This window comes from Saccopteryx bilineata, chromosome 1 (genome assembly GCF_036850765.1).
Source record: "Saccopteryx bilineata isolate mSacBil1 chromosome 1, mSacBil1_pri_phased_curated, whole genome shotgun sequence".
In the NCBI taxonomy this organism is placed as follows: domain Eukaryota; kingdom Metazoa; phylum Chordata; class Mammalia; order Chiroptera; family Emballonuridae; genus Saccopteryx; species Saccopteryx bilineata.
In genome coordinates, this window is record NC_089490.1 from 181,654,593 (window position 1) to 181,680,729 (window position 26,137).

The 26,137-nt window shown below is 36.7% G+C and overlaps 1 protein-coding gene across 6 annotated transcripts in view; it reads left to right on the forward strand.

Annotated features, from left to right (window-relative positions):
* The window catches only part of FBXW7 (F-box and WD repeat domain containing 7), a 181,789-nt gene that overhangs the window by 42,628 nt on the left and 113,024 nt on the right, over window positions 1-26,137 (forward strand). For 5 of the 6 annotated variants that reach the window (XM_066280793.1, XM_066280762.1, XM_066280822.1 and 2 more), the window contains exon 2: window positions 1,458-1,504. The exons of the other annotated variant lie outside the window; for it this stretch is intronic. The gene's annotated coding sequence lies outside the window, so the exon portion shown is untranslated. The remainder of the gene's footprint in view (window positions 1-1,457; window positions 1,505-26,137) is intronic. 6 annotated transcript variants of the gene reach the window in all.

The window sequence follows — 26,137 nt, forward strand, 5'->3', positions numbered from 1 at the left end:
TTATCTTCTTCTCTGGGATCTTTAGTATTACTAAAAATCATAAAGTTATGTAGTTATCCTAATAAATCTGTGTTTAGTTCTGTAGACTTGATAGATTTGGGATGGGATCTGTTGGCTTCCAGTTGTGTAGTAGACTCTAAATGATGACTCTAGTCCTTTTTTCTAATATTTGTCAGTCATGTCTTTTTTTGTTTCTGTTTTAAATTTAATTCAGTGAGAGGAGAGGAGGCAGAGACAGACTTCTGCATGTGCCCCAACCGGGATCCACCTGGCAAGCCCACTAGTGAGCAATGCTGTGTCCAAGTGGGCTGTTGCTTTGTTGCTCAGCAACTGAGCTTTTCTTAGCACCTGAGGTGGAGGCCAGGGAGCCATCCTCAGTGACCTGGGTCAACTCACTGCGTTTGAGCCATGGCTTCAGGAGAGGAAGAGACAGAGAGAGAGAAAGAGCAGTGAGAGGAGGAAGGGTGGAGAAGCAGTTGGGCGCTTCTCCTGTGTGCCCTGACTGGGAACAGAACCCAAGACATCCACAAGCTGGGCCGATACTCTACCACCAAGCCAACTGGCCAGGGCTTGCCGTGTCTTACTTAGATGTTTGACCTTTCAGGGTGTCTCCCTTATGTTTACAAAATTGATCTTTCTCTGTCTCTCCCCGTTTCCAGCTTCAGAAAAATACAAAAACAAAAAAACAACAACAAAAAAGAAAAACAAAAAAAACAAAATTGATCTTTCTCTTTTAGGAAGATAAGACGAATTTCTCTTGGGGGGGGGGTGTTTCTCTGTTTCATTATACGTGCCTCTCAAATTAACAATTTTGTTCATATCAAAAGTTGCCAAAGTGGGAACTGTAAGTTTTAAGTATTCTTAGTAAAAATGCACCATGTAGAAAGACAAGTACTAGAATTAGAAGAAGCAGGTGTCAGTCTGGCTTGGGGGGTAGTGAATGAGGAGGGATAGTTAGACTGATTTAAAAAGTCAGTTTTGTGAAAGTGTTGTTTGTGCAACTTATGTCTCAGAACTACAACAATCCAGTGGTTGGCTACCTTCAAGTAGAAACTTGATGACAGTTCCTGGCCAGTTGAAGGTTTGAAGAGATCTGTACCAGGCCAGGCTCTTAGAAATAAAATAACCCAAGGCAGAGGAAAGTAACTGTTAAGGTTTTGATGAGTTGTCTAAAGTGTGTCCAGACGATGCTTGGCCTCTGGGAATTAATTGTTTAGGGAACTAGCTTTTTGGAGCCTCTACCATCCTTTTCCTCTGACCTTAGTCTTATGGACGCATACAACAAATAGGAAAAAATTGTTTTATATTTACGACGTGCCAAAGTTTCAACATGTGATTTGGGTTTTAAAGTGTTGTAAAAAAGACAAACTGCTTTCATAAATGGGATTCTTGGGTAGATTTTACAAGTTAGAGTTAACTTCTGAAGTTAATAAGTTATTTCTTATTTTTTTATTTAGGGAGTCTCAACCATCAGTGGGAATTTTTAAAGGCTATTAAATATTTGGTAAGTATATACTCTTCATGTTAAATAGTTTGCATGTTACTTAAGTTTACATGTATGTTACATTAATTACATATACAGTAAACACTGTAAATGACAATTATAATTTATATTTCTTTTGCCTGACTGGTGGTTGTACAGTGGATAGAGCATTGACCTGAGACACTGAAGACCCAGGTTCGGAACTCTGAGGTCGCTGGCTTGAGTGCGGGCTCACCAGCTTGTGCACTGTGTTGCGGGCTCACCAGCTTGTGCACTGTGAGTGTGGGAACATAGATGTAATCCTGTGGTCACTGGCTTGAGCCCAGAGGTCATTGGTTTGAAGCCCAAGGTCACTGGCTTGAGCAAAGGGTCACTGGCTCAGTTGGAGCCCCCAGGTCAAGGCATGTGAGAGAAGCAATCAGAGAATAACTAAAATGCCGCAACTATGAATTGATGGTTTTTATGAATTGATGGTTTTTATCTCTCTCCCTGCCTTCCTGCCTGTCTGCTTGTCTTTCTCTCTTGCTAAAAAATAAAATAAAAATGATTGAATGAATAATTTATATTTCTTTTACTTTTTACTTTACACTGGAATTTCTTCTTTTTATACTTACTCTGCTCTCATTCTGATTTTTTTACACATTATATTCAGAAAGTTCTTTTAGTGTACAACCTAAGTATTTAGTTTAGAGAAAAAAATAGTTTTATTAGTAGAAATGCTAGTACTTTGCAAATGAAACAGGATTTTTTTCTAAGATTTTTGTAACTATTTTCTGTTAACTGTTGGTACTACTACAAATTTTCTCATAAGCTGTCCATTAATTGATAGGTCCAATTCTCCACAATAAGCCAATATGAAGACGAGGACTCTAATCAGGCTCTTATGCTGTGTCCTATCTAGGCTAGTCTAGCTTCTTTGTGATAATATTATAATATGAAAACTTTGATGTGTCTGCTGTTATGAATTTCAAAAACTTATGATTTTACTAGATAAGGTTTTTACTTTTTTATTTTTGAGTGAAAAGTAGAGTTAATCTCAGTGTTTTTGCTTTAAGTTTATAGTATTTATATAATGTAACAATGTCTTGTTTAATCATGGTAGATGTTAAAAATGATTAAATATACTTCAGTAATTGGGGATAAGTACTGAGTCATTGGTTAATCAGGTGCTATAATAAAGTTTTTTCATTATTTTAAGGTCAATGAAATCCTTTTAAGTATAAATACAGTATACTTATTAGCTATAGGAAATTTTTGAGCTACATGAAAAATGTTTGATAATAAACATTGATTTCTTTTTTATACTTTTTAATATGTTTGAAACAATAAATATTCAACCAAATGATGTTTTGAAAATTCTAGTTGATGCTTAAATATTCAACAACTGTACTACTCTTTTTACTGTGTACTTATAGTAAGTGTAATGTTTTTAGGAGAAAATAATGTTACAAGAAATTTTTGACAAATTTTTACTACTTTAAAATGTAGTAACTGGTATCTGGAGATGTATTAAGTAAAAAGAATAGTTTACTGACATTTTCCCCCCTCATTGTTTCATGTATTTGAGTTAGTCTAGGGGAAGTAATCTTTGCATTGTGTGTTTTTATGACATATATTTCCTTTTTGCAAATTTATTTATTTATGTATAGTGATTGCTTTCTTGAAATATAGTTTATGCCCTGGCCGGTTAGTTCAATTGGTTAGAGCATCATTCCAAAGCACAGAGGTTGCTAGTTTGAATCCTGGTCAGGGCACATACAGGAGAACCAGTCGATGTTCTCTTCTCTCTCTAAAATCAGTAAAGTAAACAAAAAAGAAGTATAGTTCACATACCACAAAAAGTCATCTCTGAGTGTACAACTGAGTGGTTTTTAGTGTATTCAGAGTTGTACAGTAATCATTACAATCTAATTTTAAGATAGTTTCACATCCCCCAAACTCCTTTATCTTTTAGCAATAGCTATCTATTTTCCTTCAACCCCTTGTCCCTAATGCCCCTAGGCAGTATATTCTTGGTTTTGGATTTCTCCATTCTGGATATTTCATGTTAATGGAATCATACAATATTTGTTCTTTTTAGTACCTGGCTTCTTTCACTTAGTGTAGTATTTTTAAGGTTTTCATGTTATAGCAAGTATCATTCATTTTTATGGCCAAAAATATTCCACTGTATATCACGTTTTGTTTATTCATTCTTCAATTGATGGGTTGTGGGTTGTATCTACTTTTTGGCATTAGGAATGCTTCTGCAATGAACATTTTTATATAAGTTTTTGTGTGAACATATGTTTTCATTCTTTTAGGTGTAAACTTATAGGAGTGGAATTGCGGAGTAATAGAGTAACGATGTTGAGCGCTTAGGGACCATCAACAATGGCTGTAGTATTTTATAATTCTACCAACAGTGTATGAGGGTTCAAATTATTTCACACTCTCACAGACACTTGTTCTTGTCAGTCTTCTTTGGATTTTCACCATCCTAATAGATGTGAAGTGGTATTTCATTGTGGTTTTGATATTTATTTCCATAATGACTAATGATGAGCATTATTTCATGTGTTTATTGGTCATTTACATATGTTCTTGGGAGAAATGTCTGTTCACATCCTTTGCCCATTTTTTAAGTGGGTTGTCTTTTTATTGTTGAATTATAAGCATTCTTTATATATTCTGGAAACTAGTCCCTTATGAAATATATAATCCGTAAATACTTTCTTTCTGGTGTCTTTTGAAGCACAAAAGTTTAGTTTTCATGAAATCCAAATTATCTGTTTGTTCTTTTGTTGCTGTGCTTTTGGTGTCATATTGCAAATTTACCTTTAAATAAATATTTGTGCACAGCCCAGATCTGTGACAGGATTTTAATTATCACAGGACTATAAAGCATTGGCATTTCCTGTGTTTGACAGCCAAAGCCCAAAGGAAGCAATTATTCTCATATTTGTGCTTCAATTCCTCAACTAATTATTTTAAGCAAAATGTTATGTTTTGATCCCTTGTGTTACCATGAAAATGTTAGCTGTGTATGACATGTTATTGGTATTAGTCTTGTGGATTCATATTTAGTTATTTGGACTGGAGAAGAATTTAATACTTCAGTTTATCATGGCACTTACTGTGTATTTGGTTTTTGTACCTAAATAAAACCATTGCTTTTTAGGCTAAACATATTAACAGTTCTTTTAAATCTTTCTTGTGAAGATTTTGAAAGTCTTAATAATTTTAATCTTGTGCAGGTTATTTATAAGCAACAATAATTATGTTTTTGTACACCTATGTAAGGAATGTCTGTTTTTCTCTGCTGTACTAAATATATATCTTTAAAATTTTTATGGATTTATTGTAGTTACTTATTTTTATATCATTATTTGGCTTTGATCAATTGAAGGTATATTTTAGAATATATAGGTCTATGATATTGTCTAATTGGTTTTTTTTTTTTAGAGAAATGGCATTAGACAGTGAAATGTTACCACTCTTAGTAGTGTTAACTTTCTGTGTAAGGGCAAAGGGGTTGTAAGAGAGTGTAGTAAATGCATCTTTATTAGAGAAATCTATTCTTGCTTATATCTTTTGTATTGTCTGACAGTATTCTGTGTGTTAACTTCAAATACCATAAATCTATTTTAATAAAATTTTATAGAGTTAAGGTTATTAATATTCTTTTTTATTTTTTTATCAATATTCTTTTTAATAGTTGCTTTTAAATCATGGTGTCCATTGGTTCCCAATCACTTAAGTGCCCATTGTATGGGTAATAGTGTTCTTCTCATTGATGTTTTTATAGTTTGTATTGTACTATCCATGGACATTTGCAATGGAAAAGGAAATGAAAACTGATGTTATGCCATTTATGATGGTGTTAAATTTTAACATTGTGATAAAAAATAACAAAAATTTAGTTGAGACAGTTATGTCCTCCAATGGTATATGTCAGATGTGGTAGTTAAGAGGAGTTTAATGACCTATTGGTGTCTGAATTAAGGCAAAATGGCTTTTGTACATTCTCATACAAATTATTAATATAATTATTATTGTATTATTATATATAATTAATTATATTAATTACTAAAAACTCATAAAATAATATGAGTATTTATATTTGAAATTGGGGTTTAATATTAGTAGAACTCCCCCCCCTTTTTTTTTTTTTTACAAAAATAAGGATTACTTTTTAGTTAAACCACTAATTTGTCATTAAAGTCAACAGGGGCTACCTTATACTATAGGTAGCAGCTTCTCAGCACATGTCCTAGAAATCGCTACTCTACTGATCGATAATACACCTTCGAGATGTTGGTAAGGTTTGGTGAGGGTTGTATGGATGGGACTATTCCTCCTCAGAAGGGTATCTTTATTCTAAATCTCATAGTTTTTTTGTACAAATGTTTGAAGTACAAATGTTTGAAGTAGTATTGATTCCCCCTTTTCTTAGTGTAGTAACTTTAGTGACCACATCATGCAGGGAAGTTTTCCTAAAAGAGTTTTCCTTTAGAAATCACTTTTTAAATGAAAAACTTAACCCACCCAGAATAACCCACATTCAATCTAATAACCAGCTCAATGTTATTTTTAATAATTCCCAGGATTTCCATTCTCCTGATTGTCACAAATTTTCCCAGATTTTTAATCTAAATAATCACAACTGTTCATTTCTTCTGTTTTGTTCCCTGTTCATGGACTGCCTAGTTTTACTAGAGTTATATCAGTTTACTCTTCTGAGAGTTTCCTAATATATCTTCACATTTTTCTCATAGGTTAGCCTCAGTACTTCCTGGTAATCCTTATCTCTTTTTGATGTTTTATTCCAACTATTATTTGCAATTTTCCAAGCTCTCAAATGATCAGTCCTATCCCTATTTTTCTTACTCCTTTTTCATTTCATATTATACTTTTTCTTTCTTTAATCTATCTTTGCTGAAATAATGTGTTTTTATTCTTTTAGAAGCAAACATCTATCTGTATTCTTAATCCAATTGCTTTTTCCTTTCAATGGGAACCTTTTTTATTTTCTGTATTCTACCTTTTAAACTCTCCTCTGGGTTGTTTGCCTTATCACAATTTTGAAAAATACTTATACTCTTATCCTTCTCATTATCACTGAGCTTGTTTGATTTATAGTGGACTCTTAAGTGTCCAAATTCTGAACTCTTACTCAACCACCTTCTGTAGTTTGACTAGTTTCTACTAGTGTTAAGTGAAAGTCAACCACTTTTCTTACAAAACCAGGTAGCTAGGCATTGGTTAAGCTGATGTTAAAATGCTCTGTATCATCCTCAAGATAAGATTGAGCTCCAGTTGGTAAACCTGTGTCTTTTTCATTTCTTATTCTGCCCTACCTTTTCTAGCATTTGATATTTTAATATTCACTTCTCCCTTGTCTTTTGTAATACATACTTTAAAGGCCTTCCTACTATCTTCGACTCAGTGTTTGTTTTCTTCGTTATTGCTTTTTCCTTCTTACACCTGTGTTAAGTATAAACTGAGTTGCAGTTTTGCTCTTTGCCCTCCTAATTATATAATACATTTAGAGATGAAGGCCTAATTTGGTGGGAGGAATAGAAATCAAGAATATGAATTTTTCATTCAATATTAATAGACTTTTGAGATTCTGACATCCTGTAATGATACAGTGATGCCAGTAAGATAGTTGAGTGAACCATCCCTCAGATAACAATTATAAAATCTTGATAAAATATTGAAAGAAAAACTCCCAACTTTTAAAAACAGTGGAAAATGATCAAAAGGAGGCAGAAAGCCAGATGAGAGGTTAAAAAGTAGCGTATCATGACCATGGTTTTATTTTTAGATAGCTTAAGGTTTCCAGTTTGAATCTCAGTTATTGTACAGTGATGCCATTGGGGAGCATTTACAATTTAACTTATCCCTCACTTTCAGAAATAGATATATTAGTGCCCTGGAGATTTCTTCCTAGATTCCCTTCTTCTTCCTCTAAAGCCTATTAAAACCATTATTTCCCTCCATGTTATGGATATAGAGGAAGGTTTTGCCCATCCCCTTCCCATACCTCTTATAATCCACAGGCAGTCAGAACGTGTTATTAGGGATTTATAAAGCATTACTTCCTGTAGTTTGTAGTACAAAGAAAATTGGTGTATTTATTGTACATTGACTGTGCTTTTTCAAACTACCCCCTGCTTTACTCCACCCCCTGGTTTGGAATCAGTGCTGAATGAATATAAGAGCATTCTGCCTGTGATATGACTCCCCATTTATCACCATTGTTTACTGAATTAACTGCTATTATAAGAATCTTTGGGAATGACTGTTGTGGTTGTTCTTTGCTTGTTTTAGCTACTCTTTTAGTGAATGTGATTATGGTACTGTAGTACCTACTTGTCCCAAAGAAATGGAGTAATGATACTGTCTTGTTTATTACTAGGCAAAAAAATAGTGTAAAAATGGACACTTTGTTTTACTATAGAGTCAGCTCGATTGGAAAAAATGGAAGTGTTGATGATTTTGAAAATAAGATGCTGAAGTCATCCCTCTGGCTTGACTATTTTTCTTACAGTATTAGTGATAGATTGAATGCTGTCTTAGGTAGTAAAGTCATGATGTAGTCTGAATTAGCTGTTCTATTGTGACTAGTAACTTAGTGGAGAAAACCACTTTTTCTAGGGAGGGCTCCTAACCTCTTTTCTGGGGTCATTTCACTGCACTTTAGAGTGAATATGGAGAGAGGAAGTAGCTAAGACCCTAATTTCCATAAATTAGAGCTCACCAGTGGGGGAATATTTCAATTGTGGTTGTCTAGCTATTTTAGGGCTGTATTGGCTACCTAATGGAAAATATTGACTTGCTTATCTATCTTTCATCACATGGTAAAAATTTCCGATGACCCATAGAAGCGACATAGCAAACTGAGCATAGCCTGGATGGTTCCCAGTGACAAGTTCTCACCCCTCCTCATTTTTTCCCCTTTTTTTGGAGGAGGCTAGTTTCTTGTCATAGACTGTAACTAGTTCTTCCCAGTTAGAAGAAGAGATGGGACTGTGGTAGTAACCTAGTATGAGATTATTATGCTGTCATCTTTAAATGAGCAATTTGATGTTTATGAGATTGTGGCTTGTTTAAAATAATATTGCTTACTGAGAATTGTCTGACTCAGAGCCCAGATGTGTTGCTTTCCTAATAGTATCCTTGTGGTATGTTGTAGCATACATATCTGGATCACTCTTTTTAGTTGACTTAAGTTAATGTATATCTTTTACCTTTGAGTGTTGAAAATGTCAAAAAGCTCATTAAAATTTATTAGAAACTCTTAGAATGTGAAAATAAATGTATCTTATCACTTGTAGAGTTTATTTTTTTACTATATTGGTCTGCTTAGAAAGTTTAATTTAAACATCAATTACAAAAGTTTCTTGAACTTTCTATTTTTCCATAGCATTAGGGAGAATAAGGTGGTGGAGAAATCCATTGGAAACTGGCTACCACCACCTTTTACCTTCTAACCAGATATCTTTCTCATATTCCATAGTTAATATCTGTGTTCTACATCAATTCCCTGACACCAGCTGGGTGCCTACAGTTCAATTAAATTCAATTCAGTTTAGACACTAACTAGCCACAGTTAGTATAATATCCTTCATGTTAAAGGGCAGGATTCCCAGCAAGACTGCCTTTACTTCTGATGCCAGCCAACTGCACTTCTGTCTGACCTGGCTATAAATTCAGAGGTTTTTACAAGTATCCTCCATGTTGGATAATTTGCTGGAATGATTCACAGAACTCAGTGAAATCTCTATGCTTACAATTACACTTTTATTATAAAGGGTACAATTCTGGCACAGCCAGATGAAAGAGAGGAATAGCGTGAGGTCTGGGTGGGGTAGAGCCACACAGATTCCATCCCTTCTCCTCCTGGTAAGCGTGTATGCCACCCTCCTGTCATCAGTGCATCCACCAACCAGGAAAATTCCTTGAGCTTGGGTGTTCGTTCAGTGTTTTTATCAAGATTTCGTTATGTAGGAATGATTGACTAAATCATAGGCTTTGTGATTGAACTCAATCTCCAGCCCCTGTTCCCTATCTGGAGACAACTCACCACATTTGACATAATGAGTGTATACATTATCCCAGAAGCCTCTTTGTAACTCTGTAATTCCTTTCTCCCCGCCCCTCCCTTTCCAGTCAACCACTGGTTTTACTTTTTGTCACCATAAGTTGGTTTATAGTTTCTTGAATGTTATATAATAGAATCATACAATAAGTCTCCTCTTTGGTCTGGCTTCTTCACTCCAGCTCAAAAATTTTGAGATTTATCAGTATTGTTGGATGAACTTTCAATACTTCGTTCCTTTTTATTATGGGATAGCATTCCATTTGGGAGGTATATCACAAAATGTTTTCCATTTACCTGTTGCTGCAGAGGGTTGTTAACAGTTTTTGTCTATTACAGACAAAGTGGCTACGAACATTTGTATGGCAGGTTTTTATGTGGACATGTGCTTTCATTTTTCCTGAGTGGAATAGTGGAGTCCTATAGTAGGTGTATTTTACCTTTATAAGAAACAAGATACAAGTCCTCTGGATAACTGTTTGCAGGTTTTTTCCAGTTTGTGGCTTGCCTTTTCATTTTTCACCAGTGTCTTTTGATGTTCCAAAGCTTTTTATTTTGAGGAAACCCAGTTTATATTTTTTCTTTTATATTTTATGTTTTTTGTGTTTTGTATTGTGGTAGGTTGAATATTAACCCCTCCCCCAAAGTGTTCATGTCCTAATTTACAAAACCTGTGATAGATTATCCTAAGAGGCTAAAGGAACTTTGCATATGTGATTAAGTTGAGAATTTTGAGATGGGAGATTATCCTGGATTATTTTAGTAGGCCCAGTATAATCACAGACTCCTAAAAGAGGGAGGTAAGAAGGTCAAAGCAGAAGAAAGAGATTAGAGTGATGTACTTGGAAGACTGAGGTGTAAGGACTGTGAACTAAGGAATTCAGGCAGTTTTCTAAAAGTTGGAAAAGACAAGGTTTTCTTCTCGAGTCTCTAAAAAGAACACTGGCCTGCCAACACCTCAATTTTAGCCCACAAAAACTGATTTTGGACTTTGACCTCAAGAACTATGATGATAGCCTGACCAGGTGGTAGCGCAGTGGATAGAGCATTGGACTGGGACGCAGAGGACCCAGGTTCGAAACCCCGAGGTCGCTGGCTTGAGCATGGGCTCATCCTGCTTGAGTGTGGGATCATAGACATGACCCCATGGTCTCTGGCTTGAAGCCCTAGGTCACTGGCATGAGCAAGGGGTCAATTGCTCTGCTGTAGCCCCCAGTCCAGGCACATATGAGAAAGCAGTCAATGAACAACTAAGGTGCTGCAATGAAGAATTGATGTTTCTCATCTCTTTCCCTTCCTGTCTCTCTGTCCCTATCTGTCCCTCTTTCTGTCTCTTTCTCTGTCACAAATAAATAAATAAATAAATAAGAACTAAGAGAATAAATTTATATTGTGGCTCTGGCCAGTTGGCTCAGTGGTAAAGCATTGGCCCAGCATATGGATGTTCTGGGTTCGATTCCCTGTCAGGGCATGCAGGAGAAGTAACCTTCTGCTTTTCCGCCCTTCCCCCTACCCGTTCTCTCTGTCTCTCTTTCCTGCTCTCGCAGCCATGGCTTAATTGGTTCGAGCACATCACCTGCCCCTGACACTGAGGATGACTCTGTGGAGCCTCCACCTCAGGTGCTAAAAATGGCTCTTTTGTGAGCATGGCCCCAGATGGGCAGAGCATCAACCCCAGGGGTGTTGCTGGGTGGATCCCAGTCAGGGTACATGAGGGAGTCTGTCTACCCCCCCCCTCCTCTCACTTGGAAAAAGAAGAAAAAAACAAATAAATAAATTTATGTTGTATGCCACCAACTATGTGATACTGTTATAGCAGCCATAGAAAGAAAATAGATTCTCGTTCCTGGAGGTGGGGATGCTGTTGTAACAAATATAAAAAAAATAGAAGTGGCTTTGAAATTGGGCAGAATTATGAATAGCATGATAGAAAAACTGTAGATTGCCCTGAATATACTATTGATAGAAATACAGATGTTAAAGACTGCTGGTGAGGCCTCAAAAGGAAGTGAGGAACACAGCAGAAGAGACATGTCATTATAGAGAATATGTAAGTCATTATAAATAAAATGTGTAGAAATGGGTTTTAAAGATGCTGAAGATAAGGATGCAGAAGAAAGTAAAGAGCATGGTAAAGAAAGCCTATAGCTTCTTAGAGAACTGCCTAAATTGTCATAAGCAGAATTTTGGTGGAAGAATGAATGTTAATAAAGGTGCTGCTGGTGAGGACTCCAAAGGAAATGAAGAACAGGTTATGGAAAACCAGAGTAAAGGGGTCCTTGTTAGTAACAGAAAGCTTACCTGAATTCTGTCCTGTAGTTACATAGTAACTCTGTTCTATCTTGCCTTGGTATGCTAGTCATGTGTGTACTATAAATTTGCTCTTCTATTATATTCTTGCATAAAGTATTTTAGTTTTAATTAAAGTGATAGGTTTGCATTTTTACGTAAGTTAAATTTATGTTTTAAAAGTATTAGTATTCCCCGGAACAAACATGTTAGCAGACTATGTATACTTATTCTTGAGATGTCATTATTACTAAAAGTCTTTTTACAGTTTCCCTTTGAAAAAATGGGTATGTAAAATCAATTTGCTATAAATTTTCCTGATGACTTTTTGAAAACAAACTATTTTTTAAAACATTTTGAACAAAAATGGTTATGTAAAAACATATATTGGTTTTATTTAGATACCTTATTTATTATTGAAGAAATTATTTAGAAAATGGAAGTTCCTTGTTTGTTAGAATACTACACTTGACCCTTGAATAGCGATGGTGTAGACTGCATGGGTCCACTACCCCACTACCCACAACCCGCCCTCCCCCAATAAGTGCCTATACTGTTTTCGACACGTGGTTGGGAGTCTGTGAATGTTATAGGACAAGTGTATGCATTGATCTGTGCCATTTTATATAGGGTACTTGAGCATCCTTAGATTTGGGTATCCATGTGGGGTACTGGAACAAATCCCCTGTGGATACTGAAGGACAACTTAAGCTTTTAGGTAGTCAAAAGTTATATGCAAATTTTGGGGTATATAAGGGTTGGCACCCCTACCCCCTGCCATTGTTCAAGGGTCAACTGTTATTTTAAATAGTAGCTTTTGTTAATGATTATAATTTATCAGTGTGATGCAACTTATAAATATATGTATTCAGTCTTCACTCTGTTCTTCCATATCTTTTTCTTCTGTATCTAGGGTTTTTGTTTGTGTTTTCGGTTTTTTTTTTTTTGGAAGGGAAAATTACATTAAACAGTAATCATTACTATATTTTTAATCATTGCAAAGTTGAAAATCAGTGTTTAAATTTAAAACAAATTTTAGTGCTATTTAAGTGTGGAATTCTTAAATGTTAGAGTTCCCCCTTCTGTCTTTTCAGAGCAATTGCACCATGTTAAAAATTTCAAATTAATTTAAACAAGCATTCAAAAATTGCTAATAGACTTAAATTGCTGTTTGGTTCTCTGCAGTTAGAAGGACTTTTATGTAGGCTACCTATATCTCTAGTATTTTTTTTTTGAGGTCTGAATTTGGTTGTAGTCATTATCTAAAGTTACTCGTAGGAAATATGAGAGATTGGGGTATAGAGTGAGTGACAGTGAAGAAACACACAGTTTCAGAAGACAGGACAGCCAGCGTGGATTCTGCAGGTCAGTGGCACAGAAAAGAGGAGCCACTTTTGGGCAGTTGCTCTCAAGAGAAATAAAAGAGACATAACCACATACAAAGAGTGGTTAGATCAAATTAGCTAGAAAAGACATTTTTGACACAATCTTGGAAATTCAGATATTGACTCGTATTAGTAAGTAACAAGGATGCTGTTATTTTAATGGGTGTGTGATTTTGAGAACATGTAGTGCAGTGGCAAAATTATTTAAACGTACATGATGTTTGTGGGGGGGGGAGTGACATGCTGTCTAGGATTTACTTCTAAAAAAATAAAATACAATTAAGTATTGGATATATGGTTGAATATGGATGATGAGTAGATATATAGGAATTAATTATACTCTTCTCTCTACTTTTATATATCATTGAAGTAGTTCATTAGAAATTTTATTTGTTTTGACCTGACCTGTGGTGGTACAGTGGATCAAGTTTCTACCGGAGTGCTGAGGTCTCTGGTTCCGGGTCCCTAGGTTTGCTGGTCAAGGCACATACAAGAGGCAACTTTGAATTGATGCTTCCCTCTCCTTCTCCCACACCTTTCTCTTTCATTCCTCTCTTTAAAATCGATGAATGAAATCTTTAAAAATATTTTGTTTGTTCACTGACATATTTTTTTTCAGCTACTGCCTCTCTCCCAACATTTAAAGCCCTAGAGAAATAAAATTTTATTTATTTTTGTTAGGTCTGACCAACAGGCTTATTTTCCAAAAAATAATTTTTAGAATGTGCCAACAGAGAGGTAGCTGTGTCAATAATAATGATATAATGTACTAGCATTCAGTCAGATGCTTTACAGATACATATTTTTCCTCAAAAACTTCTTTGAGGTGATCTCTATTTCTCTTATTTCACAGATGAGAAAATGGATGGTCTATATTGTTATTTCACTTGCCCAAGATCACTTTGCTCCTAAGCAGATGCCAGAATTTAAACCATTTCTCTCTGATTCTGTGTTCAAGCATTTTGAAGGAAAAAAATACCCAGAAATGTAAATTTAGCAGAAGAGTTATATTTCTATGGTTAGAAAAATTAGGCTACAATAAATGAATAAATGAATGAATGGAACCAGAGCTTTTGAAAACTGAGGACCTGAGGTTTGGCTCAGGATGGAACCAAGGGAGAACCCTTTTGAAAAGTAATCCTGTTGGACTTAGAGGTGAAAATGTGAGCTTGCATATAAAAACTTAAGATGGAAGAAGCCCTTCCCCCCATTTGACTATAAAGTCTTAAAATATCAGACATTCTCAGCAACATATTCTCAGCAATAGGAATTGCTATAAAGGAATTAAATTATACTGTTAATACCTCTGTGTTTCACAGTCTAGAATATTTTCCTCCTCAATTATCTCTTTACTACTGAAAGGCAATCTCTTCTTGAGATGTATTTTAAAGTTTGTCTTTCTTCTCAGGAAACAAAAAGAAAACGTGATTTTTTTTACAGGCAAGATGAATTTCATAAATTGTTCTTGTGGTTTCTTTTTATATTAAAAATACATAATCTCACATTTTTCTTTTTCCTAATAACTTGGTGTTTCTGTTTTCAATCTATATGTGTTTACTGGCTATCTTTTAATATCTTGCTGCATGGACTTTATAATTATCAGTTATCTACAACTTTAGAAGAATGTTAGTTTTTAACAGTACTTTCTTTGAGATACAGCTGATAACAATTATACTCAATAATGGAGATGATTGAAAGTTGAGTATTAAAAATGACATCAGTGAAAATTCAGAAACTTTATAGTTGATATTCTAAAGTGATGGTTTTTAGAACCACTGCTTTAAAAATTACTGAAGATGTTTTTAGACAAGATCCGGGCACGTTCAGGGTGATGTGGCTGTAGTCCTGAAGACATTTTTATAACCAAAACTATAAGCCTGTATTTAAGGAAGACCCCCCCAAAGAGCTCTGATTTATTTGGTTTACACTCTCAATAGTCACCTACTAGGAAGTAAAACTAAGTTTTAAAAGTATTTATTTATTTATTTTTTCTGAAGCTGGAAACGGGGAGAGACAGTCAGACAGACTCCCCCACAAGCGCCCGACCAGGATCCACCTGCACGCCCACCAGGGGCGAGGCTCTGCCCACCAGGGGGCGATGCTCTTCCCCTCTGGGGCGTCCCTCTGCCGTGACCAGAGCCTGGGGCAGAGGCCAAGGAGCCATCCCCAGCGCCCGGGCCATCTTTGCTCCAATGGAGCCTTGGCTGCGGGAGGGGAAGAGAGAGACAGAGAGGAAGGGGGGGGGTGGAGAAGCAAATGGGTGCTTCTCCTATGTACCCTGGCTGGGAATCAAACCCGGGTTCCCCGCACGCCAGGCCGACGCTCTACCGCTGAGCCAACCGGCCAGGGCCGAAGTATTCATTTATTAAATTCACTTTAAAATAACAGCTAATTACATGTTAACACAGTGTGTTTTTTGGGGGAGATAGTCCCATTTTCCTGAAGTGAAATAAGTTAATGAGCAAGATGACATTCTTTTGCGTTTCTGCAAATATACTGTATTTAAAGTCTTAATGGAAGATAATTGCATTCTCATATCTGCTTATATATTCAATCTGTTATGATATTACATGACACATTGTCCGAGGAAAACTTATTGTATACTCCAGAAAAATTAAGAGTGAAAAACACAATAATGTCTTAGTATTCTGAAAATAATTTCGATCTCATAGACTTCATGTTAAGGTCTCAGGGAGCCCCAAGGTCCATATTTTCAGAACTGTAATTATTTCTCCCTAGGATACTATATGTGGTAATATAGAGTTTTAAATGAAAGAATAGTTTAAAAATATGTGGCCCTGGCCAGTTGGCTCAGTGGTAGAGTGTCGGCCTGGCGTGCAAAAGTCCCGGGTTCGATTCCTGGCCAGGGCACACAGGAAAAGTGCCCATCTGCTTCTCCACCCCTCCCCCTCTCCTTCCTCTCTGTCTCTCTCTTCCCCTCCCGCAGCCAAGGCTCCATTGGAGCAAAGATGGCCCGGGTGTTGGGGATGGCTTCTTGGCCTCTGCCCCAGGCGCTAGAGTGGCTCTGGTCGCAACAGAGCGACACCCCGGAGGGGCAGAGCATCGCCCCCTGGTGGGCAGAGCGTCGCCCCCTGGTGGGCCTGCCAGGTGGATCCCGGTCGGGCACATGCGGGAGTCTGTCTGACTGTCTCTCCCCGTTTCCAGCTTCAGAAAAATACAAAAAAAAAAAAATGTAATAGTGTCAATTGGATGTTTCTATTCTATACGTTTTACTTTAGGGAAATGGTGGGAGTTAGCTTGTGCTTGCTTATTTATATAAATTTGAGCATTGAGGGCACATATCCTGACCTGTAGGGTTGTGTTTATAGATTATACATCTTTTATTTATCTTTTAGGTAAAAGGACAGTTACCTTATTTCTTACAGAAGTAGAAATTAATTCAATAGAAATAGATTCTTAAAATTAAAAAAATGATTTTGATATTTAGAGTTGCAATTAAGGAAGAAAGTACAACTTTAAAGTACAGTTTATTTAAAAATAATCATCATACTTAATTGTCATTAGTGAGCAGATAGTTATGTTTTCTCTTTTAAAATATATCTATAGTTAGACAAAGGTAAATATTTACTGTTTTCCCTAAACACTGTTATTTTTTTTCTGATAGTTTTTAAAGCTTTATCTTTGTTGGTTTGCTTTCTGCCTCCATCTGTATGCAACCTAAGAATCAGTAGTCCATTAAATTAGCTGACATGGAAGGAAAAGTAATAAGTAATGAAGATAGCCTTTATTGCTTATATTTTATTTTAGTTATAGATAATGTAAGATCTGGAGAGTATTGGTGGGAGAATGAGGAGGATGAAGCATTACATGTCAAATTATTTTACAAGTAGTCTATCTTTGGATCTTTTATTTCATGGTTTTGTTTCAAAACAACATTGATGCTTAGTAGCTAGTAAAATAACTTTCATTAATAGCAAAATGCATTTGGTGAGAGTTTTTACTGAAGCTTGTCTGCCTGTAAGTCAGACAATGATTTATTTACAGGTTTTTTGTTAATTACAGAGTTAATAAAATCTCAAATTATAATGGGCATGTTATATATTTGTTGATAATATAAGTCATATGAGGTTTGGATGCACAGTTCATTGTTCTTACATTAAGATGTTGTATTTTTTTCATTACCTCTCTTGGCTTTCCAATTGCACACATTTGCTAGGAGCAGTGCATCAGCAGCAATAAGACTTTTTCCCCCAATGTATCTGACATGCATCTGAAAATGTGACAGAGCAGAGCTATAGCTAGATTTTGGAATTTCTTTTGTTAAATCCTATAGGAAACTTAAACTGATAGTACTTCACGTTTTCCACATAATGTGCTCTTTCAGTGAATAGCTGTGTAGCAAGCAGTACACAGGAAAAGCAGAGTTCTTGGCAATACCAACTCAATTGTATCTGCAGATGAGGATTTAAAATTCTATGCAGCGGACAGTACCTCCAGCAGGCGAGTAAAAGGTTACTGCATTATTTTGCTTGTTTGTTTCCATACCCTTTATCTACAAAAGGTTTTTTTTTTTTTAATTCAATGTGAATTGCATGCCTGTTTTTAGATATTCTGGAAATTGATTTAAGTATACCATGAATATCAAAAGGGCAGTGCAAGGTGAAGGAAGAGGCAATCTTGTCTCTTTTTAGCTTTAAACCAAGGAAGAAATTGAACACGAGGCACACACAAATAAAGAACCTTTCATACCACAGAAAACAGGAGGTTTTAAAAATACACATTTTAATTCAAGGTGTTTCATATTACATTTAATTTTTAGACTATCTTCTTCAAAAAGGGTACTGTTAAAAAAGATTGATAATCACTGGTCTATGAATGTTCATTAAGTTGTAATTATTTGAACTATGATTATTTGTGAAGACTAGACAGTATTTGTGTTAATGTTACCTTCTCTTGTCTTGGAAATAATAATGTGGGTTATAATTACATGCTATAAATAAATATCTTTATAGGCAAAAGAAGATGCTTAAGTATAAAAGATAGAATACAGCTAACGTACTTAATACTATTGCTTATGTTTTTAGAGTGGTTTGTGTTTTTGAATCTTTTTAATGAAATGTAAATAATCAAGTGGGAGAAGATTCAGTATCAAAACAACCAGGCTTTTTACTTACTGTCAATTTCTTTCTATTGCCACATACCCTTTTCGTTAAAACTTCTAATATTTATGCTAGAACCTCCTTGGGTCATCTTGCTTATTTATTCCATCATTATCTACACCACTGTTCTTGCTGTAGAATTTTATTGTACCATATTTCTAAAGTTTAAGTACAGTATTCAGAGAGAATATTTTACTTTGTACATCAGTTACCATCCTACCCCTCTTCCCAGCAATACTCAAAGATTTTTTTAAAAGCTACTTATGCCTGTGTTTCTGCATTTTAGATTGAATAATAAGATGAAAAAAGATCCTGTAAATTAATCTAAAATATACAAGTAAAATCAGATGATTATTCTTACTGTGAGGGTTTGACAGGCTTCTAGAATCGGAGAGTCATAAAAGGTCAGCAGTTCTGATTGGTAAGTTAAAGAATCCGTCCAGTAATTTGCTCCCTGTTGTTTCTCAAAGCAATGCAGCAGCAGTTCTTTTCCAGATATTGAGCGATTCTCTACCAGTGTGTGTGGGGACAGGGAGGGGTGGGGCTCATTCCTGTTGGTTGTCGAAATAGTGTGCATTTACAGAGGGAACAGGTTGGATAGGCTGAGCTGAAGGAAGGAGTAGGCAAACAGATCTAAACTGATGGAGGACAGAAGGAGTGGTTAGTATAATTTTGGGGTGTATTATCTTGAGTTTGCTCCTTTGTTAAATACTTGGGTTTTAATATAAAACAGTTGGAAATATTAAAGCACCTTACCTTCTTTCTAAAGAGTAGCCAGGAGACTTCTGTTTTTGATAGTGAGTTTTTCTTGGCGATGAGTTTGTGGCTGGTATTTTCTGTAGGAAAGCTGTTGTATTATTCTTTTTTAACAGTGTTTCTTTTCATCCAGAGAGTTGCAGAATGAGGCGTTTAGCCAATTTTGAGTATATATGGTACATTACCAGTTCTGATTTTTTAAGTTAAACTCTCATCTAACGAGCAAGTCAATGTGTGGCTGTGGCTGCAGCATTATTTCTTCTTTAATGAAGAGGTTGAGCCGTTCGACCTGCTGCTCCGATCTGTTCTCTTGTAGCCATACATCAGACCAGTTGCAGAGATTATCCATCGAATGTCCCAGGCAACCAAAGGTAACTACATAGATTTATTTCAAATAAAATATACAGTTAAAATGGATGCATTATAACTAGGACCAAAATGATAAAAAAGAAACAATTAAAGATGTTCTTAGCCGTTTTCTTGACCTTGCAGTAGCTATCCAATATCATTTTGTCATCATCAGATTGTGTAGCAATGGAAATGCACTGCAGTAATTGATTTTGTAATAGGATCAGGTGATTTACTAGCTGCACTGACAACCACTTGCTTGCTTGCTCTGAGCTGTGGAGCACTCTAATGGATGTTGTGATTGCTGCCTGGAGTTGATGTGAGACTGCTGGCCACTTAAAGCAGCAGCACTTATTTTCAAAATTAGAATACTAAGTTTTTCTTTCTTGTTTTCTTTGCTTTAAGTTTTGGGTAGCCTTAGTCATTTAGTTAATTTGAGTGTTCCCATGAAATTTTTTTTTTTTTTTTGTATTTTTCTGAAGCTGGAAACGGGGAAGAGACAGTCAGACAGACTCCCGCATGCGCCCGACCAGGATCCACCCGGCCCGCCCATCAGGGGGCGACGCTCTGCCCACCAGGGGGCGATGCTCTGCCCCTCTGGGGCATCGCTCTGTTGCGACCAGAGCCACTAGCGCCTGGGGCAGAGGCCAAGGAGCCATCCCCAGCGCCCGGGCCATCTTTGCTCCAATGGAGCCTCGGCTGCGGGAAGGGAAGAGAGAGACAGAGAAGAAGAAGAGGGGGAGGGGTAGAGAAGCAGATGGGCACTTCTCCTGTGTGCCCTGGCCGGAAATCGAACCCGGGACTTCTGCACGCCAGGCCGACCGGCCAGGGCCCCATGAAATTTTTAAGATTTCATTCATCAGTTTGTAAAAAGTCCATTGGTACTCCTAGCCTTGAATATAACAAAATATAATCTCTCTACTCCCCACCCTCAGCTCAGCATTAATATATGTATCTACATACTCTGGTATTGATCACAGAACATGTCTTGAAAATATAAGAATTTATTTAACTGTTCTGTGTTATCTCAATGAAAAGAAATATTCTTAACATTTTTAAATTTCATCAGTTTAAACCCTAGCTGTTATTACAATATAATTATGGAAGTATGATAAGTTCTTGTACTAATGAATTGTGCAAGAGTGGTTTTGCGTTCTTTCTTGGTCTTTTGCTTTCTTAATGATTTCAAACATATAACAAGATTTAGGAAATCTGAACTGGACCAATTCTAAGGATCATTGATAAAAATATGTAGTAGCTATTTTAAAGTAATGTTTAAAGACATAGCAAGTTAAAACCTTAGTATCCAAGGTTATAAATTTTAGTGATTATATTTTAACAATCTTTGTTTTTATCTTTATTCTGTGCCTTTTAAACAAATACTGATTCCAAATATAGAAATGTAGGACTAAAGCTTAAAGTAGAATAGAACTAGTGCTGCAGAAACAAAAATGAGACTCAGGAGCTCAAGACTGTCTACGTTCAAGTTTTGCTAAGTGTTTTGCATTATGGAAAGAAAATGATCCCCCTTCTCACTCTTTCTCATCAACTTCTCTACCTCTTTAACTATCTAGTATGTATAGAATCTGACATATAAAAATACTCTTATTCCCTAATTTATGTTCTTTAACTGAGTTTATGTTTTTGCCGTGACAGTTTCTTCTAACCAAAGTTAAAAACATTTATATTAATTAAGGCCCTGGCCGGTTGGCTCAGTGATAGAGTGTCAGCCTGGCATGTGGATGTCCCAGGTTCAGGGCACACAGGAGAAGTGCCCCTCTGTTTCTTCACCCCTCCCCATCTCACTCCCCCCCCCCCTTTCTCTCTTCCTCTCCTGCAACCATGGCTCAATTGGAGCGAGTTGGCCCCAGGTGTTGAGGATGGATCCATGGTCTCTGCCTCAGGCACTAAGAAGAGCTCAGTTGTTGCCCCAGATGGGCAGAGCATCACCCCCTAATGGGCTTACTGGGTGGATTTCAGTCAGGGCTCATGCGGGAGTCTGTCTCTGCCTCCCCTCGTCTCACTGAATACAAACAAAAATTTATATTAATTAAATATTAAAAATTTATTATAGAAGCTTTTCTTTGTGATGTACTTAAATATTTTCCCTTAGTGTTTGAGGCCTTAGTATTTCTAGAAAGATGTATTACCGATATCATTGTGTACTTTATCCTGAATTCATATACTTAAAATGTTAATTATGGAAAACTAATATAATTTAAATTCTAGTGTTTATAATATTTTATTATTCATTAGGTAATAAGTTTATCCCCCAAACCCTCTCTGAACAGTGATAATATTAACATAAATATATTAATATCATTTAAAATTTAGTCAAGGCTGTGTTGAAATTTCATGTATATTGAAATGTTAAGTGGTAGATAGTCAACAAATTAATCATTGATATAAGTTTTCAGTGGAGTGGTGTACATTACAGCTTTATTGAGCAAATAGGAAGAGGAGTGAATAACAGAAGTGTTAAGTACTTTTTAAAAATGGTTATAAAAAATAGAATATACTAAAATTATTCTGTATTTAATTTATTTTTATTTTTCTGAAGTGAGACGTGGGGAGGCAGTCAGACAGACTCCTGCATGCACCCAACTGGGATCCACCCGGCATGCCCACCAGAGGGTGATGCTCTGCTAATCTGGGGCATTGCTCCATTGTAACTGGAGCCATTCTAGCACTCTAATGGAGCCTTGGCTACGGGAGGGGAAGAGAGAGATAGAAAGGGGAGGAGGGAAGGGTGGAGAAGCAGATGGGTGCCTCTTTTATGTGCCCTGGCTGGGAATCGAACCTGGGATTTCCACACTCTAGGGCAACGCTCTACCACTGAACCAAATGGCCAGGGCCAGATTATTCCGTATTTAGACAGTATTTTGTATGAAATAACTAGGCAGTATACTTTGTGAAGTTCTAGCCCCAGTGGAACTGCTGGTTCTTTTTTCATTTTAAAAGCCTGTTTGTACTTTATTTAATCAAGCTCTACCACTAATCTACTTGATGACCTTGATCAATTTAGTATGAACATTTTTATTTTTTTATTTTTCTGAAGCTGGAAACGGGGAGGCAGTCAGACTCCCACATGCGCCCGACTGGGATCCACCTGGCACGCCCACCAGGGGGCGATGCACTGCCCATCTGGGGCGTCGCTCTTTTGCAACCAGAGCCATTCCAGCACCTGAGACAGAGGCCACAGAGCCATCCCCAGCGCCCAGGCCAACTTTGCTCCAATGGAGCCTTGGCTGCGGGAGGGGAAGAGAGAGACAGAGAGGAAAGCGCGGCGGAGGGGTGGAGAAGCAAATGGGCGCTTCTCCTGTGTGCCCTGGCCGGGAATCAAATCCGGGTCCTCCGCATGCTAGGCCGACGCTCTACCGCTGAGCCAACTGGCCAGGGCTGAATCTTCTTTTAAAGACTCAGTTTCTGTGTAGATGGTAATGAAGTGTCTCCTTACACTTTTCATTTTGGGGGGGATGTGGAAGGGGATGAAGTATATTTTTGCAAGAGCACTGTTTTACCTTTTTGATATTTAATATTCTCTAAATAGCTTAGTTATTCTGGGTAATTATCCTAGTTCTTTTTTTGCGTCACTCTAGTTGTTTATTGATTACTTCTGATGCATGCCTTGATGGGAGGGTGGGGAGCTCCAGCTGAACCAGTGACCACTTGCTCAAGCCAGCGACCTTGGCTCAAACCAGTGACCATAACATCATGTCTATGATTCCACGCCCAAGCTAGAGAGACCTGGTGTTTTTGAACCTGGGTCCTCAGTGTCCCAGGTTGATGCTCTATCCATTGTACCACAACCGTCAGGCAATTATACTAGTTCTTAAATGAACAAATTTGGGATTAAATTCTAACACTGCTATTTTTCCAATGCTCTTTAACAAAGATAACGTTTTTGCCCCCAGGCCGGATTAGAAAGAAAACTTTTTTCACAGGCCAAATTTCACAGGATGAAATATTAAAATTAAAAAATGTTAAATACAAAAATGATTTGTTTAAGTAAACAAAATTTTATAATATAATTTGTTTATGAATAAATGTGAATGAAAAAAATTTAATATACATTATCTTAATAAAAATGTATTTTAATAAAAATATAATTACATACCGTATAAATATCCAAACTGTATCTCAATCAAAACAATATTTAATTAATAGAATGAGCTTGAAGGGGTTATATCACAAATAAAACAATTGTGTTTTTTTTTTTGTTTTTTTTGTATTTTTCTGAAGCTGGAAACGGGGAGAGACAGACAGACCCCCGCATGCGCCCGACTGGGATCCACCTGGCACGCTCACCAGGGGCGATGCTCTGCCCACCAGGGAGTGATGCTCTGCCCCTCTGGGGCGTCGCTGTGCTGAGACCAGAGCCACTCTAGCGCCTGGGGCAGAGGCCAAGGAGCCATCCCCAGTGCCCGGGCCATCTTTGCTCCAATGGAGCCTTGGCTGCGGGAGGGGAGGAGAGAGACAGAGAGGAAGGGGGGCGGTGGAGAAGCAAATGGGTGCTTCTCCTATGTGCCCTGGCCGGGAATCAAACCCGGGTTCCCCGCGTGCCAGGCCGATGCTCTACCGCTGAGCCAACCGGCCAGGGCCAAAACAATTGTTTTACAAACAGCCTGGACACGTTTTCAGTTATCAACTGCAGCTGTTGTCTGTGCTGCAATGCCACTTGATTCAGCACACTTGACCACAAAAATAATGAATTGTTTGACCTTGGGTGCTCACCGGCAAACTCCACCTAAAAGAATGTGGACTTCACATTGCTGCTAAACGTCAAACAGTTCATATTGAGTACAGATGAGTACAAAAGTTGTAAATCTTTATAATGGAATTTTTTTAAAAATGAAGTATTGCGAATCCATTCAACCAATTATTGGAAGTAAACCCTAGATTAGTCACACATGGAATTCTTTTCCACGTATCACTATCTTTTTAAATATCTTGATTTCCAATAATCAAAGACGCTTCTGCTTCTGAGTAGCTGAGATTTTAAAGTAGCAGAGAATATTAAAAAATTTAATCATGGGCCTCATAAGCTCATTTACACAGGCCAGATCCAGCCCACGGGCTGTATGTTGACCATGCCTGTTCCAGCGTATATTTTAGTAATCATACTTTTTAAAAGATAGCCTTTATGTTGATAGTGCTCGCGTCATACATGGCCTGTCATAAGCTGATACAGTCCTAGTGGTTGCCTAGGCAAAATGGTTTTTGGGTTGATTGAATTAGATGCTTTTGAAGTGATAATCATGTAAGAATAATTATAACAAACATTGACAGTACCCTTAATTTTGATCAGATGCTATACTAAGCATGTCTATACTAATTTTGTCATTTATGAGGTGTAGTTATTCTTATTGTCACTTTTAAAAAGAGGGAACTGAGGCCCAGAGTGATTATATAACTTAACTTAAATCACACAGCTAGGAAATAAAGTCAGTTTTCAAATTTGTACTTTAAAAATACGTATGTTTTAAAAATTTTGCTGTAAAATACTGTACTTTAATATACTTTTAAAGTATTTGAACTTTTAAATAAGCAGTGACTACAGAGATGAAGCCAAGTTTTTGTCGGAAGACTTAATGATTACCTCATTTTTGTGTCTTGAATAAGAAGCAACTGATGCATTCACCTCTTAGCTATTGGAAATATACTTTTTATTGTTGTAATTATTTGTATTCTGTTTTGTAGTAATGTTTCTTAATTCAGGATGGTAGTTGAAAGCACAAATCTATATCAGAATCCACTGACAGAAACACTGGAGCAGGATCCAGAGGCTTTCATTTTAAAACAAGCCTCTCAAATTATTATTTTTTTTTTTTAGTTTTACTAGGGTGACATCAATAAATCAGGGTACATATGTTCAAAGAAAACATGTCCAGGTTATCTTGTCGATCAATTATGTTGCATACCCATCACCCAAAGTCAGATTGTCCTCCGTCACCTTCTATCTAGTTTTCTTTTCAAATGATTCTTATGCATACCAGATTTTGAGAACCATTGATGTTGATACTGTACTCCTATTTTACCTTTTTTGTATATGTTGTCTTCTAGCTTCCTTTTCTTTAAGAATTGATTCTCAAGCCATAGGTAATTTGTAAAATCATCTTTCAGACTGTTAAAAACAATTTTGAGATGGAATGAACAATCTCACACACTAATGATGAAATGTAAATTTGTAATGTAAATTCTTTTGTGGTTGGCATTTGAGAACACAAATTTAAGTAGTATTTAAAATGTTCATAAAGTTTAACCTAGTAAACCTACTTCTGGGAAGTTAGTCTAAGGAATTAAATCAGAGATTTACAGAAAGATTTAGGTACAATGATGTTTATAACAGCATTGTTTGTAATGGTGAAAAACTGGAAATAATTCAACTTCAAACATCAGGGAAATAGTTAAATGGGTTTTTATATCCATTAGTTTGAGCCACCATCCAGCCTTAAAACATCATATTGGGGGCCCTGGCCAGTTGGCTCAGTGGTAGAGTGTTGGCCTGGTGTGTGGATGTTCCAGGTGTGATTCCCAGTTAGGGCCCACAGGAGAAGCAACCATCTGCTTCTCCACCCCTCCCCCCTTCTTTTCTCTCTCTCTCTCTCTCTCTCTCACTCTCACTCTCACTCTCACTCTCACTCTCACTCCCACTCTCACTCTCAATCTC